The 16,233-nt window shown below is 42.3% G+C and overlaps 1 protein-coding gene across 3 annotated transcripts in view; it reads right to left on the reverse strand.

The window, feature by feature from the left end:
- SORBS3 (sorbin and SH3 domain containing 3) overlaps positions 1–16,233 on the reverse strand; it is a 1,673,489-nt gene that overhangs the window by 417,404 nt on the left and 1,239,852 nt on the right. The gene's annotated exons all lie outside the window — the stretch shown is intronic.

Consider the following 16,233-nt stretch of genomic DNA (forward strand, 5'->3'; position numbering starts at 1 on the left):
AGAACACTACCTGAATCAAAGTCCAAGTATCTATCATTACTCTACAATAACGGAGTATCCAGTCATATTCTTCTAATTTGGAGTAAATCCAATGCGTAACCGTCTGCTTTGTTTGGATGGCCATGTGTCATTATGGCTTTTGTTAAGGAGCAGCTTGAATTTTTCAAAGGCCATTCTCTTTTGAAGATATTAAAATTATTAAAATTATTTGGCCAAAAAAATTTGCATTATAGTATCCCTTTCCAAATAGTTGGCCTGTTTAAATAAACCTTTTGTGGGGCTGTCTAGTTTGAAGTAAATCTAAACCACCACATGGGAAGTGACTATGGCGTGCAATTCACTACTGCTTTTACTGGTTATCCTCCTGGTGGATATGTATACTTACCATCAGAATTCCTCATCCAGGGATAGACTAAAGCCTTTGCATTTTTTTAAATCCCTTGAAGAATGGGGAGAAGGAGAGGTCTAGCAAAAGTCCATATCAGTCGTCATCATCATCATCATGTTCTTTCGGCTGTTCCCGTTGGGGGTCGCCACAGCGGATCATCTGTTTCCATTTCTTCCTGTCCTCTGCAACATGCTCTTTTACACCAACCACCTGCATGTCCTCTCTCACCACACCCATAAACCTTATCTTGGGCCTTCCTCTTTTCCTCTTACCTTGCAGCTCCATCCTTAGCATCCTTTTCCCAATATATCCAGCATCCCTCCTCAGCACATGTCCAAACCAATGCAATCTCGCCTCTCTTGCTTTGTCTCCAAACTGTCCAACCTGAGCTGACCCTCTAATATACTGATTCCTAATCCTGTCCATCCTAGTCACACCCAGTGCAAATCTTAACATCTTTAACTCTGCCACATCCAGCTCTGACTCCTCCCTTTTCGTCAATGCTACCATCTCCAACCTATATAACATAGCTGGTTCTCACTACCCTCTTGAAGACCTTCCCTTTCACTCATACTGGTACCAGTCTGTCACAAATCACTCCTGACACTCTTCTCCACCCATGCCACCCTGCCTGTACTCTCTTCTTCACCTCTCTTCCGCACTCACCATTACTCTGAACTGTTGATCCCAAGTACTTAAACTCATCCACCTTTACCAACTCTACTCCCTGCATCCTCACCATTCCTCTACCCTCCCTCTCATTTACACACGTATATTCTGTTTTAGCCCTGCTGACCTTCATTCCTCTCCTCTCTAAAGCATATCTCCACCTCTCCAGGGTCTCCTCAACCTGGTCCCTACTCTCATTGCATATCACAATGTCATCTGCAAAGATCATAGTCCATGGGGCCTCCTGTCTAATCTCATCTGTCAACCTGTCCATCACCACTGCAAATAAGAAAGGGCTCAGAGCTGATCCTTGATGTAATCCCACCTCCACCTTAAACGTACCTGTCACTCCCACCACAGTCCTCACCAATGTCAAACTACCCTTGTACATATCCTATACCAGAATGCAGGAAAATCCTTTAAACAAATTTTAGGGACACATACTGTTGTTGTTTTCATTGGAAAAAAGTGGTAGGACTCTTGTGGGGGGGGGGGTGATCTTTGCTTTTAAGGCCAAGACTGGACTCTTCAGCCAAATGTTTGGATGGTTAGTGTTTTTTCCTATTGATATTGTAATAGCACTATACCTACTACTGTACCGTTATTGTCTATGCTATTGGATAATGCAAACTGCAGCCAGTACCTCCCTGCTGTTCCTAGCCGGGTCATAAGGGTTTTTTGACAAACTAATTGTAGCTAACTATAAAAGTATGCTTGCTTTCCAAGTAACCATACATCGTGTTGTCTTTCATGTTGTCCAGAACCTGTCTTAAAGGGCTACCCAGCCTTAGTTGCACCATACATCTTTTTAGAATATAATAACTGTTATGTAGGAAGTAAACATAGCTTGTAAGTCACATTGGTGGTGCCATTAAGACAAGGCATCTGTCCTTTAAGGCATTTAAAAAAAATGCAAAGGCTTCTGCTTTTATTGCGACACATCATGCCCTCATAAATATTAAGTAAAAGTTTTAACAAGCATTCAGGTTGCAGGGACACAAGGTTAGGCAAGCAGCCCTCTGACTCCCCAGCTATGTTAGAAAACATTGCTTAGGCTAATCATGTTACACCGATGTGGAACCATGCTATTAAGGAAATAAATTAACCCGCAGGACAGATGCGTTCTCCTGATGACACCACCACCACCAGATGTGAATTACAGACAACGTTTGTTGTTAGAAAACATTGCTTAGGCTAATCATGTTACACCGATGTGGAACCATGCTATTATGGAAATAAATTAACCCGCAGGACAGATGCTGTCTCCTGATGACACCACCACCACCAGATGTGAATTACAGACGTTTGTTTGCAACCTGACAGGTCACTGAGGATCAATCTCTGCCACACATACAGAACATCATTAGACCATCTCCACCCTGATGTACTACACATCTGAAAGTCCAATAGAAGAATAAACATTTGCTCTACAGATCTTAATCTCTTCTGCAACACAAATAGAACATGTTGAAGGGATAGGTATGTATTACACTGAAAACACATCTTTAGAACGGTCTTCTCCACATATAGCTAAGTATTTACCTTACTTCATTCAAACATATTCTGGACAGCTGGATGAGAAAGTACAGTTGTGTACATTTACCATAAATGTAGACGTTCAAGTGTATTCACTGTTGCAGTCATCACACTTGGTTTATCCCTGCCAGGGTAGCCCTCGGCCAGCCCAAATACCAGAGGCTTAGTACTTCTGCGTCGGTTGCTGTAGCTTCAGGACTGATGTCAGGTCGTCAGTAGTATAAAGTAAAGCAGCTGATACCATTACATCAGTTTTTCTTGCCCTAACCTGTCAGGAGCCACTAAGTGGGAGCCAGGTTCTGGTGGAAGAACCCCACCAGTAGAAAGTAAATACCATTATGTCCCTTCTAAGGAAAGAGAAGAAAGATGAGGGGGATGGGGGGAGGGCAACCAGGACTGCAACAGTTAATACACTTGAACATCTACATTTATGGTAAGTGTACACAACTGAATTATGTTCTTTATGTATCACTGTTGTAGTCATCACATTTGGGTTGATTCCCAAAGCCAAGGAAATGGGTGGAGGCAGTCAAGGAAACTAGGGGCTGGGTAGGATGCCCTCCAAGACTGCAGAGGCAAACCCTACCCTGGATTTGGAGAAGATAGGCAGGTGGTAATGTTTGGTAAAGGTATGAACAGATGTCCAGGTGGCAGCCTCCAGGATGCTCCTGGTGGGGACTCTGAGGAAAGCTGCAGAGGTGGAGGCTGCTCTGGTGGAGTGAGTACTGACCCCCTTGGGGGGAGGCTTTCCATGTTGCTTGTAGCAGAAATGGATGCAGTGTGCTATCCATTTGGAAATGGTTTGTTTGGAGATGGCTTTGCCCTCTGCCCCTACAGCAAAGCTAACCAGCAATTTATCAGACTTTCTGAAGAATTTAGCCCAGTCTAGATAGAATCTGAGCTGTCTGTACACATCTAGGGAGTGCAGGATCCTTTCCCCCTTTTTTTGTGGGTTAGGGAAAAAGGTTGGCAAATTAATGGATTGGTTGAGAGCCACACTGGACACCACCTCAGGCATGAAGGATGGGTTAGTCCTGAGGGATACCCTGTCAGCATGGAAGATGATGAAGGGTTACACAGCCATGAGTGCTTGCAGCTCGGAGACCCTTCTGGCTGAAGTGATGGCCAGAAGGAAAGCTGTCTTCCAGGAAAGAAATTTTAGCTCTGCTGAAGGGTCTAGTTTGAAGGGGGTGGCAGGGTGAGTTTTTTCTACACAAAGTTAAGGTCCCAAGCTGGGGGTGGTGCTCTTCTGGGTGGCCTCAAGTTGCTAGCCCTCTTAGGAACTGTCTGATCAGAGGGTGTGAAAAAAGGGGCTGCTCAGTGGGAAACTGAGCAGAGATAGCAGAGGCATGAATTTTAATAGAGGAAAAAGACAGACCACTGTGTAGCAGGTCAGCTAAATAATCCAGGATGAGAGGGAGGGAGGGCTGTGCCGTACTGGCTCCCTTAGCCTGAATCCAAGTGAAGAACCATTTCCATTTGTCAGCATAAGACTTTCTAGTGCTAGGGCATCTGGCCTCATGTATAACATCTAGAACCTGTTTACTGAGGTTGGCAGATTGATCGGGAGTTAGGGAATAAGTCAAGCTGCCAAACTGAGTGTCTGCAATTGGGGAATCATGAATTCTCCTTCCCTCTGGGTCAGGAGGGTTGGTATCTGAGTGAGATGCCAGGGTGGCAGTGGGGACAGGCTGCACAGCAAGGGGTACCAGTGTTGGTGAGGCCAGTCTAGACCAATAAGAATGGTCCTTGGTTTATCCTCCTTTATTTTGAGCAGTACCCTGGGGATGAGAGGTAGTGGAGGAAATGCATATACCAATAGATTGACCCAGGGGAAGGACAGGGCATTCACGTTTCAAGCCATGCCGTGATGATCTCTGGTGCAGAACTTACTGAGCTGATGGTTGGTGTAGGAGACAAAGAGGTCGACCTTCGGGGTGTCCCATTTCTGATTTATTAGGGTGAAGGTTCTTTTGTTGAGCTGCCACTTGTGAGGGTCCAGAGGATTTCTGCTTAAGTGGTGTGGCAGAGAGTTTAGAGAACCTGGTAGGAATTGTGCAAACAAGTGAAGTTGTATGGCAGAGGCTGTGTGCCAAAGGGGCATGGCCAGCCTGCATAGAGGGTAGGAGTGAGTCCTTCCCTGCTTGTTGATATACCACATCACAGTGGTATTGTCTGTTTTAATCAGTAGAGCCCCTGGGGAGAGAAGGGGCTTGAAAGCTGTCAAGGTGTGCTGGACAGCCATCATCTTTTTTTGGTTGATGTGCAGATGGATTTGCTGTGGGCTCCACTGACCCTGTATGCACCTGCCATCCAGGTGTGCACGCCAGGCATAGTCTAATGCACCTGTGGTGAGGGTCTTGGTGGTGGGGGGTGGTGAGAAAAGTAGTCCCTTGCTGTGGGAGCATGCTGTTGCCCACCACAGAAAATCTTTTCTGAGGCAAGGTATTATGGGTGTAAGAGTATCCAGGTCTTGAGAGTCTTGACACCAAAGGCTTTTTATGTACTACTGAAGTTCTCATATGCAGTCTGGCATATGGAATGAGTAGAATGCAAGATGCCATGAACCCCACAGCTTGCAGGATTTTTCTTGCAGATAACTGGGGTCTGGCGGCTAGTTGAGAGAAGTAGGCTGTCAGGAAATTTTGCTTTTCTGGAGTAAGGAATACCATCTGGGATGCTGTGTCCAAGCTTGCTCCCAGGAATATAATCATTTGGGTGGGTACTAGTTTGGATTTCTTTTTGTTGATAGTGTACCCTAGAGAGGTCAGTAGGAACTTTACAAAGGCCAGGTGCTTGAGCAGCTTTTCCTGTCTGCCTGAATTAGGCAGTCGTCTAAGTATGGGTAAATCTGGATATTCCTTTGTCTGCAAAAGGCAATGGCTGGAGCCAGACATTTTATGAAAACTCTGGGAGCAGTAGAGAAGCCAAAGGGAAGTGCAGAGAACTGAAAGTACAGAGATCCTGCCCTGAAAATGAGATATTTCCTGCATGATTCCCTGATAGGAATGTGGAGGTAGGCCTCTTTTATATCTAGGGTTGCTAGCCAAGCATCATTGGAGAGCATGGGTAGCAGCTGCTGGAGGGTGAGCATTTTGAATTGTATGATCAGGAAGGTGTTTAGAATGGATAGATCGAGGGATGGGGTGCCAGGTGCCCTCTTTTCTGGGTACCAGAAAAAGTCTGGAGTAGAAACCCTGGCCTTTCTGTTCTGCAGGAACGTGCTCTATTGCACTCAGAGAGCAGGGAAAGGACTTGCTTTTGAGCCTCTTCCCACTAGTTTGGTGGTAGATCTGGGAACCCTTTTGGAGTTGGAAGGGTGTGGTAAGAAAATTTGTATCCCTGGGACACTATGTTGAGAACCCACCGGTCGTTGGTAATGGTGGCCCAAGTGCTTGTGTGAAAGGAGAGTTTTCCTCCTAGGGGTAAGTGGAGGTGGGCAGAGGGAGGGGGTGGGGGAGGAGAGTCATTGTGAGTTTTTACTGTAAGGAGATGGCTTAGAACTCCCAGTTTTTGAAGTACAGGAAGTCCACTGTTTAGAGCTCTGCATTCCCGGTGGCTGCTGTCTGGGGGGTCTGCTTCCCTGGGGTCTGGACCAAACTGACCTGGTGGGAACAGGAAAGGAATCAAACACAGGTGATACTATTAAATGACAAAAAAGACCAGGAACAGGCTGTCCTCTTCACTAAAAAACGTTGTTTAATTCACTTGAAGTGCTTTTATTCCAGTACACTTTTCGTCGGTTACATATATCCGACTTCTTCAGAAGTTAAAACAAGAATCAAAAGACAACAGGAGTTCAACAATACATATACTACCCAAGTTAATTAGTGGGTTGGTCCTTCCCTTCATTGGCAATTTGTTGCTATAGTAAATCAATTACTTTACTGTTTTCCCACCACTTTATTTCATTTATCTTTAAGCCAAGGCACTGTAAGCCCATCAAGTGAGGTACAGAATACCTTTTTCTGAACAGCTGGGAGTCCAACCCATTAGTAGCAACAAACAAGAATGACAAAATATCAAAATGTGTTAATAAAATACAAATTACAAGCTAAAATTATTAAAAACACCACACAAATTTAATACCGCTAGTTTTGCCAAGCTGGTTCTTAACCTAGGAGGGGTCGACTTGGTAAATGAGTTTACATCCCCCTGTGTACTATACCTATCATAGGTTAGAAAGTCTAAGATGGCTAGGATGTGCATAAAAATGTGTTGGGCGTATGGAAATTATTGAATCTCCTTTCACACTCCTATTTATTCACCTATTTCACTCATGTGAAATGACCAAAAACAGTCATCTTATATCCAAAGCGTGAATCATCACTAAGTTTTGATCTAATTGAAAAATATTTATTAAATATGTGGGGTTTAGAATGGTAACCTAGGAACCAAAACCCGTCGCATATTATGAACTTATTAAGTATGGTTCCCTCCGCTCAATAATGCGGATAATAATTTACCGTCTAATATACCTACCATACGCCCCTTCTATTAATGAAGGGTTTTTTACATAGTAGTAAGGAATAGTTAGTGGTGCAGCCCTTAGTTTATATAGTAAGAATCTTACCTGTTGACTAATATATCAGTCATCCAAAATCTAATGCTAATTATTAATAGTTCACCATTTCCAATTTCATCTAACCGGACTAAAAGACAATGTGTTGACTATATGTTGAGCTAGACTAGTTCTTAGAATTAAGGTGGCCATTCCCCTCATCGTAAGTGGTAACCTTAGTACTTAGTACTATGGTTCAATTTAATGTTAGTGCCTTCAAAATCACCTCTCCATGTTTTTCAATTTTAAAATACATGCAATAGAGGACATTTCATTGATGCCAGGTTTCTGGTTTGCGTTGGTCCGTAACTGCCAAAGCAGTTCCTTTCTCTCTAATTTGAGTGAATCATAACCTCCTCTTATGTCCCTTACTTGTTGGTCTATTACTCTGAATCTAAACTCGTGGCCAATGTTGTCAACATGGTGTCTTGCTAAGGCATTAGTCATCTTATTGTTCCTAATGCTATATAAGTGCTCGTATATCCTCTCACTAAGTCTTCTATCGGTCTTCCCGATATAGAATGCTGGACAAGACGAGCACTTAGCTAGGTATACCACCAGTCTGCTGTTACAATTAAACTTAGAAGGCACTAACATTAAATTGAACCATAGTACTAAGTACTAAGGTTACCACTTACGATGAGGGGAATGGCCACCTTAATTCTAAGAACTAGTCTAGCTCAACATATAGTCAACACATTGTCTTTTAGTCCGGTTAGATGAAATTGGAAATGGTGAACTATTAATAATTAGCATTAGATTTTGGATGACTGATATATTAGTCAACAGGTAAGATTCTTACTATATAAACTAAGGGCTGCACCACTAACTATTCCTTACTACTATGTAAAAAACCCTTCATTAATAGAAGGGGCGTATGGTAGGTATATTAGACGGTAAATTATTATCCGCATTATTGAGCGGAGGGAACCATACTTAATAAGTTCATAATATGCGACGGGTTTTGGTTCCTAGGTTACCATTCTAAACCCCACATATTTAATAAATATTTTTCAATTAGATCAAAACTTAGTGATGATTCACGCTTTGGATATAAGATGACTGTTTTTGGTCATTTCACATGAGTGAAATAGGTGAATAAATGGGCGTATGGAAATTGTTGAATCTCCTTTCACACTCCTAACACATTTTTATGCACATCCTAGCCATCTTAGACTTTCTAACCTATGATAGGTATAGTACACAGGGGGATGTAAACTCATTTACCAAGTCGACCCCTCCTAGGTTAAGAACCAGCTTGGCAAAACTAGCGGTATTAAATTTGTGTGGTGTTTTTAATGATTTTAGCTTGTAATTTGTATTTTATTAACATATTTTGATATTTTGCCATTCTTGTTTGCTGTTAACTAATGGGTTGGACTCCCAGTTGTTCAGAAAATGGTATTCTGTACCTCACTTGATGGGCTTACAGTGCCTTGGCTTAAAGAGAAATGAAATAAAGTGGTGGGAAAACAGTAAAGTAATTGATTCACCATAGCAACAAATTGCTAATGAAGGGAAGGACCAACCCACTAATTAACTTAGGTAGTATATGTATTGTTGAACTCCTGTTGTCTTTTGATTCTTGTTTTAACTTCTGAAGAAGTCGGATATATGTAACTGACGAAAAGTGTACTGGAATAAACGCACTTCAAGTGAATTAAACAACGTTTTTTAGTGAAGAGGACAGCCTGTTCCTGGTCTTTTTTTGTCATTTACTGGTTGGGTTTTACGTGATATTTCTTGACAGGTGATACTATATCAGGATACAAAACTCTATACAGAACAAACACTTGACACACCAAATACTTTAATGCAAAGCTTTTGGGTCCACACCCTTCATCAGTACATAATAAAATCATTATTTTCAAACTTTAAATAGGAGAAATAATTAATCACATGATACAGCCAGCCTAGTTACCTATCAATTAAAATTAAAAAAAACAGACAATAAAATACAGTATAAAACTTCCATACACATAACCTAAAATCCAACTATGCTGAAAATTACAAGTAACATTAATGTAAAGTTTAGGGTTATGTGCACTGTTGAGAATTACAAGTAACATTAATGTAAAGTTTAGGGTTACGTGCACTGTTGAGAATTACAAGTAACATTAATGTAAAGTTTAGGGTTACGTGCACTGTTGAGAATTACAAGTAACATTAATGTAAAGTTTAGGGTTACGTGCACTGTTGAGAATTACAAGTAACATTAATGTAAAGTTTAGGGTTACGTGCACTGTTGAGAATGACAAGTAACATTAATGTAAAGTTTAGGGTTACGTGCACTGCTGAGATGGGAGTAAGGAGGGGAGACATGAATAATACATTGTAGGTGCAAGAAAATGAGTGGATTGTTAGATTACAAGCAGATGTAAAACCTGCTCTCAATAATGCTGTTAGTCTTAAGCCAGTATTGTTGAAAAGACAGAGAGAGAGCATTTGATTTTATTAATTATGGAAGGATGTTATATTTATATATGCGCTGCATGTGTTATTATTTTTATTTTATGATTAAATGTTTTACATTATATGCATCTATTAATGTTACTTGTAATTTTGAGCATAGTTGGATTTTAGGTTATGTGTATGGAAGTTTTATACTGTATTTTATTGTCTGTTTTTTTAAATTTTAATTGATAGATCGGTAACTAGGCTGGCTGTATCATGTGATTAATTATTTATCCTATTTAAAGTTTGAAAAGAATTATTTTATTATGTACTGATGAAGGGTGTAGACCCGAAAGCTTTGCATTAAAGTATTTGGTGTGTCAAGCGTTTGTTCTCTAGGGAGCAGGAAAGGACCAATGCCTGCTGAACCTGGGTGGCTGGACCTGTAAGAAATCCTTAACTGTCTGCATAGATTTTGCTTTTTCTTCCATCTTTTTTAAGACCTCTTCTGCCTTAGTGCCAAATAAGTTGTCTTTGTGCAAGGGGGCATCCAACAATTTAGATTTAACATGGTCTGGCAGGGGCTGTTCCTTAAGCCATGCATGCCTTCTAAGGACAGAACCGGTGACTGCTGCCCTGCAAGAAGCTTCTAGGGCTTCAAGACCACAGTGCAAGGTGTGCTTAGTTACTTGACTTGCAGAATGTATTAACTCTTGCAACTCTTTAGATTCTGCACAAGCAGGAAAGGAAGACATATTTTGTTTGAGGAGTTCCAGGGTATGTTGCTGAAATTTTAGCATATGGAACTGGCAATTTAGTGCTCTGATGGCAAGAGCAGCAGAAGTGTATACTTTTTTACTTCATCTGTCTAGTGCTTGGGAATTCCTATCTGAGGCGGTGGGATTCTTAGCAGAGATTACTTTAATTCCTTTAGGCCCTTGCGAAATTACCTCAGGGTCAGCAGTAGGATTTTTAAAAATAAATTTGTGAGAGTCAGGGACTTTGTAATACCTGTCTGGTTTTCTAGGTGCAGGAGGGAGGGTGTCAGGAGTCAAACTGGATTCCAAGAAAAAATCCTCCACAACATCCAGGACTGGGGGAATGACCAGGGGTCTGTGCTGTGGATGATCTAAGAATTCCCTGAGTCTCTTTTTAGACTGGGGGTAGTCCTGACTTTCCCATTGGAAATGCTCCTTTAAGATATGAAGGGTTTCCCCAAAGGAAAAGTCCTCTGGGTGAGAGGCAGAAGGAATGGAATCCTCTGTATCAGAATCCTCATAAGCAGAGAGGGGTTGCATGTCTTCATATTCAGATGCATCAGTCTCATCAGAATCCTGTTCCGACAAAAAACTACAGGGGACAGATCTCTCTTTCTTTTGGAAGGGGTAGCTTGGCTACCCCTGATCAGCATGATAAGGTCTTCTGCCATTTTAAGCATTTGAGAATGAGGCAAGAAAGCAGGTGCCTGAGATTGGGTCGTCAGTTTCTTGGGTGTGGTTCATACCCTGGGCCTAAGAAACTCGGTAGTTTTCAAAAGAATTGTAGACGTGAAAGAAGTCATCGGTTTGTGTTGAGAATCAGTAGGGCTAAGGACTTCCTTGGAAGCTGGTGCCTGCTCAACGGCTCCAGACCCATCCAAGGGAGAGAGAACTGCAGGATCCTTAGTCGAAGACTTTTGCGGCATACCATACTCTGAAAGGGTCTCAGTAGCGGCCTGCAAATCCACAGAAGTGGGCATCAGGGGCTGCAAAAGTGCTTTACTGAGGACCGGAGAACTGACTACTAGCTTAACAGACGTGTTGTCGGTAGGTTTGGACCTGTGCAGTCTGCCTCTGTCTATCTAAGTTTTTTCGTAAGATCTGTTGTTGGATGGCTTACCAAAGCTATATCAAAATTAGAGGACTGTAAGCGAAAATATCTAGCTACAATAAGGGCCCAACGATATATAGTTCTGGCGTGGAACAAAGCACAGAAGCAACAGCGGGGGATGCCGTGGTCTGGGCCTAAGCAAGTTAAAGCTATCACACAGGTTCCACAATCCCAGCCACACACTGCAAGTACTATGGAGCAAGTTGTCTCAGTCCTTCAAAAACCAAGAATGCTACATTGTTGCTCCTGATAACATACCAGGTTGCCTATTTATCACTGCCAAATAAGGCCTTTCTGAACCCTCTCCACTGGTTAAATTCCTGAACTCTGGAAAACAGCCATTGTAATGTCATTACACTAGGGTGGCCCAACCATGGACTCTGGTTATTATAGACACATTACTGTCACTAGCCTTGTATTCTCATATGTAAAGCTATGGAGTGCATTATATCAGACTGCATTATTTGGACTTTGAAATTTTTTTAATCCTGAACCTTCAATATGACTTTATCAAAAGAAGGTCCCGGCTCTTTAACCTCATTAACTTCTTTGAAAAACTAACTGAAACAGTGGATACTAGTTATGCAGTGCATACAGCATATCTAGACCTAGCCAAGGCTTTTGACACCATTTCCATGCAGACATTACTGATAAACTTGTAAATCTGAATAGACAACCTTACACTGTATGATAGCTAGCTAACTATTGGTCTAACAGGACCCATTTTGTTAGAGTCACAGGTGCCACTTCTGAAAGCAAAAAAGTTACCAGGGGTATACCACCAGACTCAGTTTTGGGCCCTCTCCTATTTGGTACATATTTCTCAGACCTTCAGACCAGCATTTTCTGGCCTATGATTAACAGACTGCAAACTGGGTGGTGGTGTTCTTCACTCTTCAACTGACTCACCATTGTTCCAACACGGCTTAGACCATGTTGACAACTGGTGCAAAGACAATGGTCTCAGATTAAATGTAAAAAAATGCAGCATAGCTCATTTTGATAAATAAGTTTTCACTTACTGTATAGAAGATGCACCCCTCCAGTCATTGCAAGGGATCTGGGTACTCTTGTTGATAATTCCTTATCATTTGACCATCCATCACGTCGCCACAGTAGTTAGAAAGCTTTACATATGGGTCATCTAATTTCCAAAGGCATCTCTACTAGATGCAAAAATGTCTTAATTTCACATTTACTCATATCTCATCAGACCCATTATCAAAATGTATATTTTGGCATGTATTTATCTAAACATATCATACAACTTGACAGACATCAGAGAATCATAACTAAAAAGATCAGAGGTCTCAAAAGATCTTTGATCTCCTATTCCTTAGCAGAACTAATGGTATATCAAATACTCAGTTAAAGGAGCTAAATCTTCATCAGCAGACAAATAAGAAATGTTGGTGCAACAGATTCATATTCCAACACATCCCTCAAACTGATAACTGCCTCTACACATCAAGCAGAGTAGCACCCGTGCTATCTTCAAAGTAAGCCTAGAAAATTGGATGGGCAGCCTTAAAACTCTCCCTCAGTCTATCCTGTCTTTCCCCCCTTGAGACTAGAAGGAAATTTTGAATAGGGTTTTTGGCTAGTCTTGAAATGGTCTGCAGAATGACTACCCAGTACTTACCTATGAACTTATGAACACCAGCCCAGTTCTCTGAGATCCTGCAAACATCTTAAGTAGTGTATTTAGAGAACAGGAGTATGCAAGGACTTCCCCCATAATGGAGAGCAGTATATCCCCTCCTTCATGCAGAACACTACGTTGTCAAACGATACCGAACTACATGTACTGTCAGCTGTAGATGATCACATTGCAATATGTGCATCATCAGCAAGCTCAACAAACCCAGCGTTCTCTGTTATAGGGCACTGTGCCCTGCGCAGGTTACTATATTCTAAGTCTGAGATCATGAACTTTTGGAAAAACAGTGCATATACCACCATAGTCTGCTAAACAACTGTACGACTGTCCAATATAGATCATGTTGCAATATGTTCATCATCAGCAAGCTCAACAAACCCAGCGTTCTCTGTTATAGGGCACTGTGCCCTGCGCAGGTTACTATACTCTAAGTCTGAGATCATGAACTTTTAGAAAAACAGTGCATATATCACCATAGTCTGCTAAACAACTGTACGACTGTCCAATATAGATCACGTTGCAGTATGTTCATCATCAGCAAGCTCAACAAACCCAGCGTTCGCTGTTACAGGGCACTGTGACCTGCCCGGGCTACTATATTCTAAGTCTGAGATCATTAACTTTTGGAAAAACTGTGCATATATCAACATAGTCTGCTAAACAACTGTACGACTGTCCAATATAGATCATGTTGCAATATGTGTTAGCAAACTGATGCCATACATGAAGGCATAAACCGCTTATTCATGGCTTCTTCCTCTGAAAAAGAGGATACACTGGTTATATGCTTGGCTTGTTATGGAACACATGATAAATACATGTGGCAAATTCATAGGTTCATAGGTGTGTACTAGGCTAAAAGACCTGGAGCCTTTACAAGCCTAGCCCATAGGATTACCCTGGCATCGTGCCACCCGACCTTAGTTCCCAGTGCCTCTGTCAAGTAGAGCCACTGGAGTGATCCCCAGGGTGAATTTTCTATTTCCCATCCACTCATCAAGATTTCTCTTGAAGAGGGTCAGTGAGGCGCTCCGCTTGACATGTATGGGAAGTCTATTCCATAGCATGAGCAGTCTCTGGGTTATGAACCTGTCCCTCCAGCTTGTTCTGTTGACTGTGGTAATGAGGATGAAGTCTCTGGAGCGTGTAGTGCAGAGGGATTGGGATTTCTTTAGATGTAGCTTTTCTAACAGAGCTGGGTCAGACATGGCTTTGTAAGTCAAACAGAGATCGCCTCTAAGTAGACAATATGAGACAGAGAATAGTTGGAGTTTTTTGAGTCTGTCCATATAGGACAAGTGTTTAAGGCCTAAGATCCTCTTTGTGAGGTATTTATGTGGCCTCTCCAGTTGTTGTAGGTGTCTAGTGAGGTACATGCCAAATGGGGCATTGTACTCTATGATTAGCCTAATAAGGGAAGAGTAGAGGGAGACAATGACCTCTTTCTTCTGGGATGCAAAACCCTTAGTAATGAGATGTGCCACATAGAAGGACTTTCTAACCACAGTGGCAATGTGATGGTCAAAAGAGAGGTTGCTGTGAACCTGTGTTCCAGATCTCTTATGACGCCTTCTGTGTTCAGTGGACTACCATCAATGTGGTAAATTCATGGGAACCGAGTTTTTCTTAAAGGGGATGACAACACATTTTTTTGCCACTGAGCTTAAGGCCATGGTTCTGACACCAGTCATTGGTCTCAGTGAGGCCTTTCTGTAGGATGTCAACATCACTTGGGGAGTTAATTATGGCTCCCAACTTGCAATCATCTGTGAACTTTGTCAGCCAGAGTCCCTTCATGTTGGTCTGGACTTCAGAGAAGTAGATACCAAACAAGAGAGGACCCAGGACCGAACCCTGTGGGACTCCACTCGTGACTGGTCGACAGTCTGACTTGGACTCAGCTACTTTCACACTGTGGGGTTCTGTGAGCCAGTTTGCAACCCACCTAGTGATATAGGGGTTGATGCCTAGCTTAGTGAGTTTTTCTATGATCGGGGAATGGTATCAAAGGCCTTGGCCAGATCAAGGTAGGCTGCATGAACCACCTTGCCCTCATCCACAGCTCTGGTGACTGACTCAAAGAAGTCAACCAGGTTGAGAAGGCATGATCTACCCTTCACAAAACCAAACTGTGTGAGATCCAGAGTTTGGAGGTTCCCCTATATCTTTGTTTATTAGATCCACGATGATGCATTCCATAGCTTTGCATATCAGACTTGTCAGGCTAATGGGGCCATAGTCCCCATGCTCTGTAGTGGCTCCTCCTTTGTTGAGATGGATGACTTACAGTGCGTCATTCGGTAGGGACAAAGCCTGAGGTAAGGCTGTGATTGAACAGGGCACACAGGTGACGCTGGACCCTAATATTCTCCAGGGTGCTTAGGAACGTGGAGTGCGAGTCTTGGGTCATGGTTGGGGACTACAGCAGACTACGACCTGAATTGCTGTCTTACCCAATGTTAGCTGCACCTGAAGTATCTCTGATGCGTCATGTTGGGCTACCAGTCTGGAGGTGTGCGCATCATTTATGAATATGGAAACACCACCACCTTTGGAGCTTCGGTTCAAGTTCTGGGGCCGAAAGTTATGGAATGAGTTGTAGCCTGGTAGTGCAGGGGTGCCATCTGCTGCCTGGAACCAAGTCTCTGTTACAGCACAAATGTCGATGCTCTCCATTTTAAGGAGTTTTTCGAGCGAGCGCCTTTTGAGATTTAGACTTCTAGCATTAAGCAGCATGACCCTCAGATTGCATTTGTCTGCAGCTGTTAAGGTGGTAATTTGGTCTTTGGAACACTGGCTAAAAAAGCCACTATAGGGGTGGCAAGAGCCTTGGCCAGTATCCAGAAGGCCAGGGCTGACAGATGCAGGCCATCTCTGGCAAAGCATCTAGGTCTGTCAATCATGTAATCCCAGGCAGATACTGGATCCCCTTAGAATGGCACCAAAATTCAAGCTTTGATGTGCTCATTACTACTCAGACGAAATACAGAAAAAAAAAATCACAAAAAGTATCTCTAGACATTAACAAAGAAGAGCATTAAAAATAACAGATATGGGAAATAATACAATCTGCACATTTCCTGTAGGATGTTTTTGAAATGAATAGGTTGACATACCTAAAATGTAACATAATATATTAAATCCCATAAAATAAGA

Source organism: Protopterus annectens, chromosome 9.part0 (genome assembly GCF_019279795.1).
Source record: "Protopterus annectens isolate FY-2018-M chromosome 9.part0, PAN1.0, whole genome shotgun sequence".
Classification (NCBI taxonomy): domain Eukaryota; kingdom Metazoa; phylum Chordata; order Ceratodontiformes; family Protopteridae; genus Protopterus; species Protopterus annectens.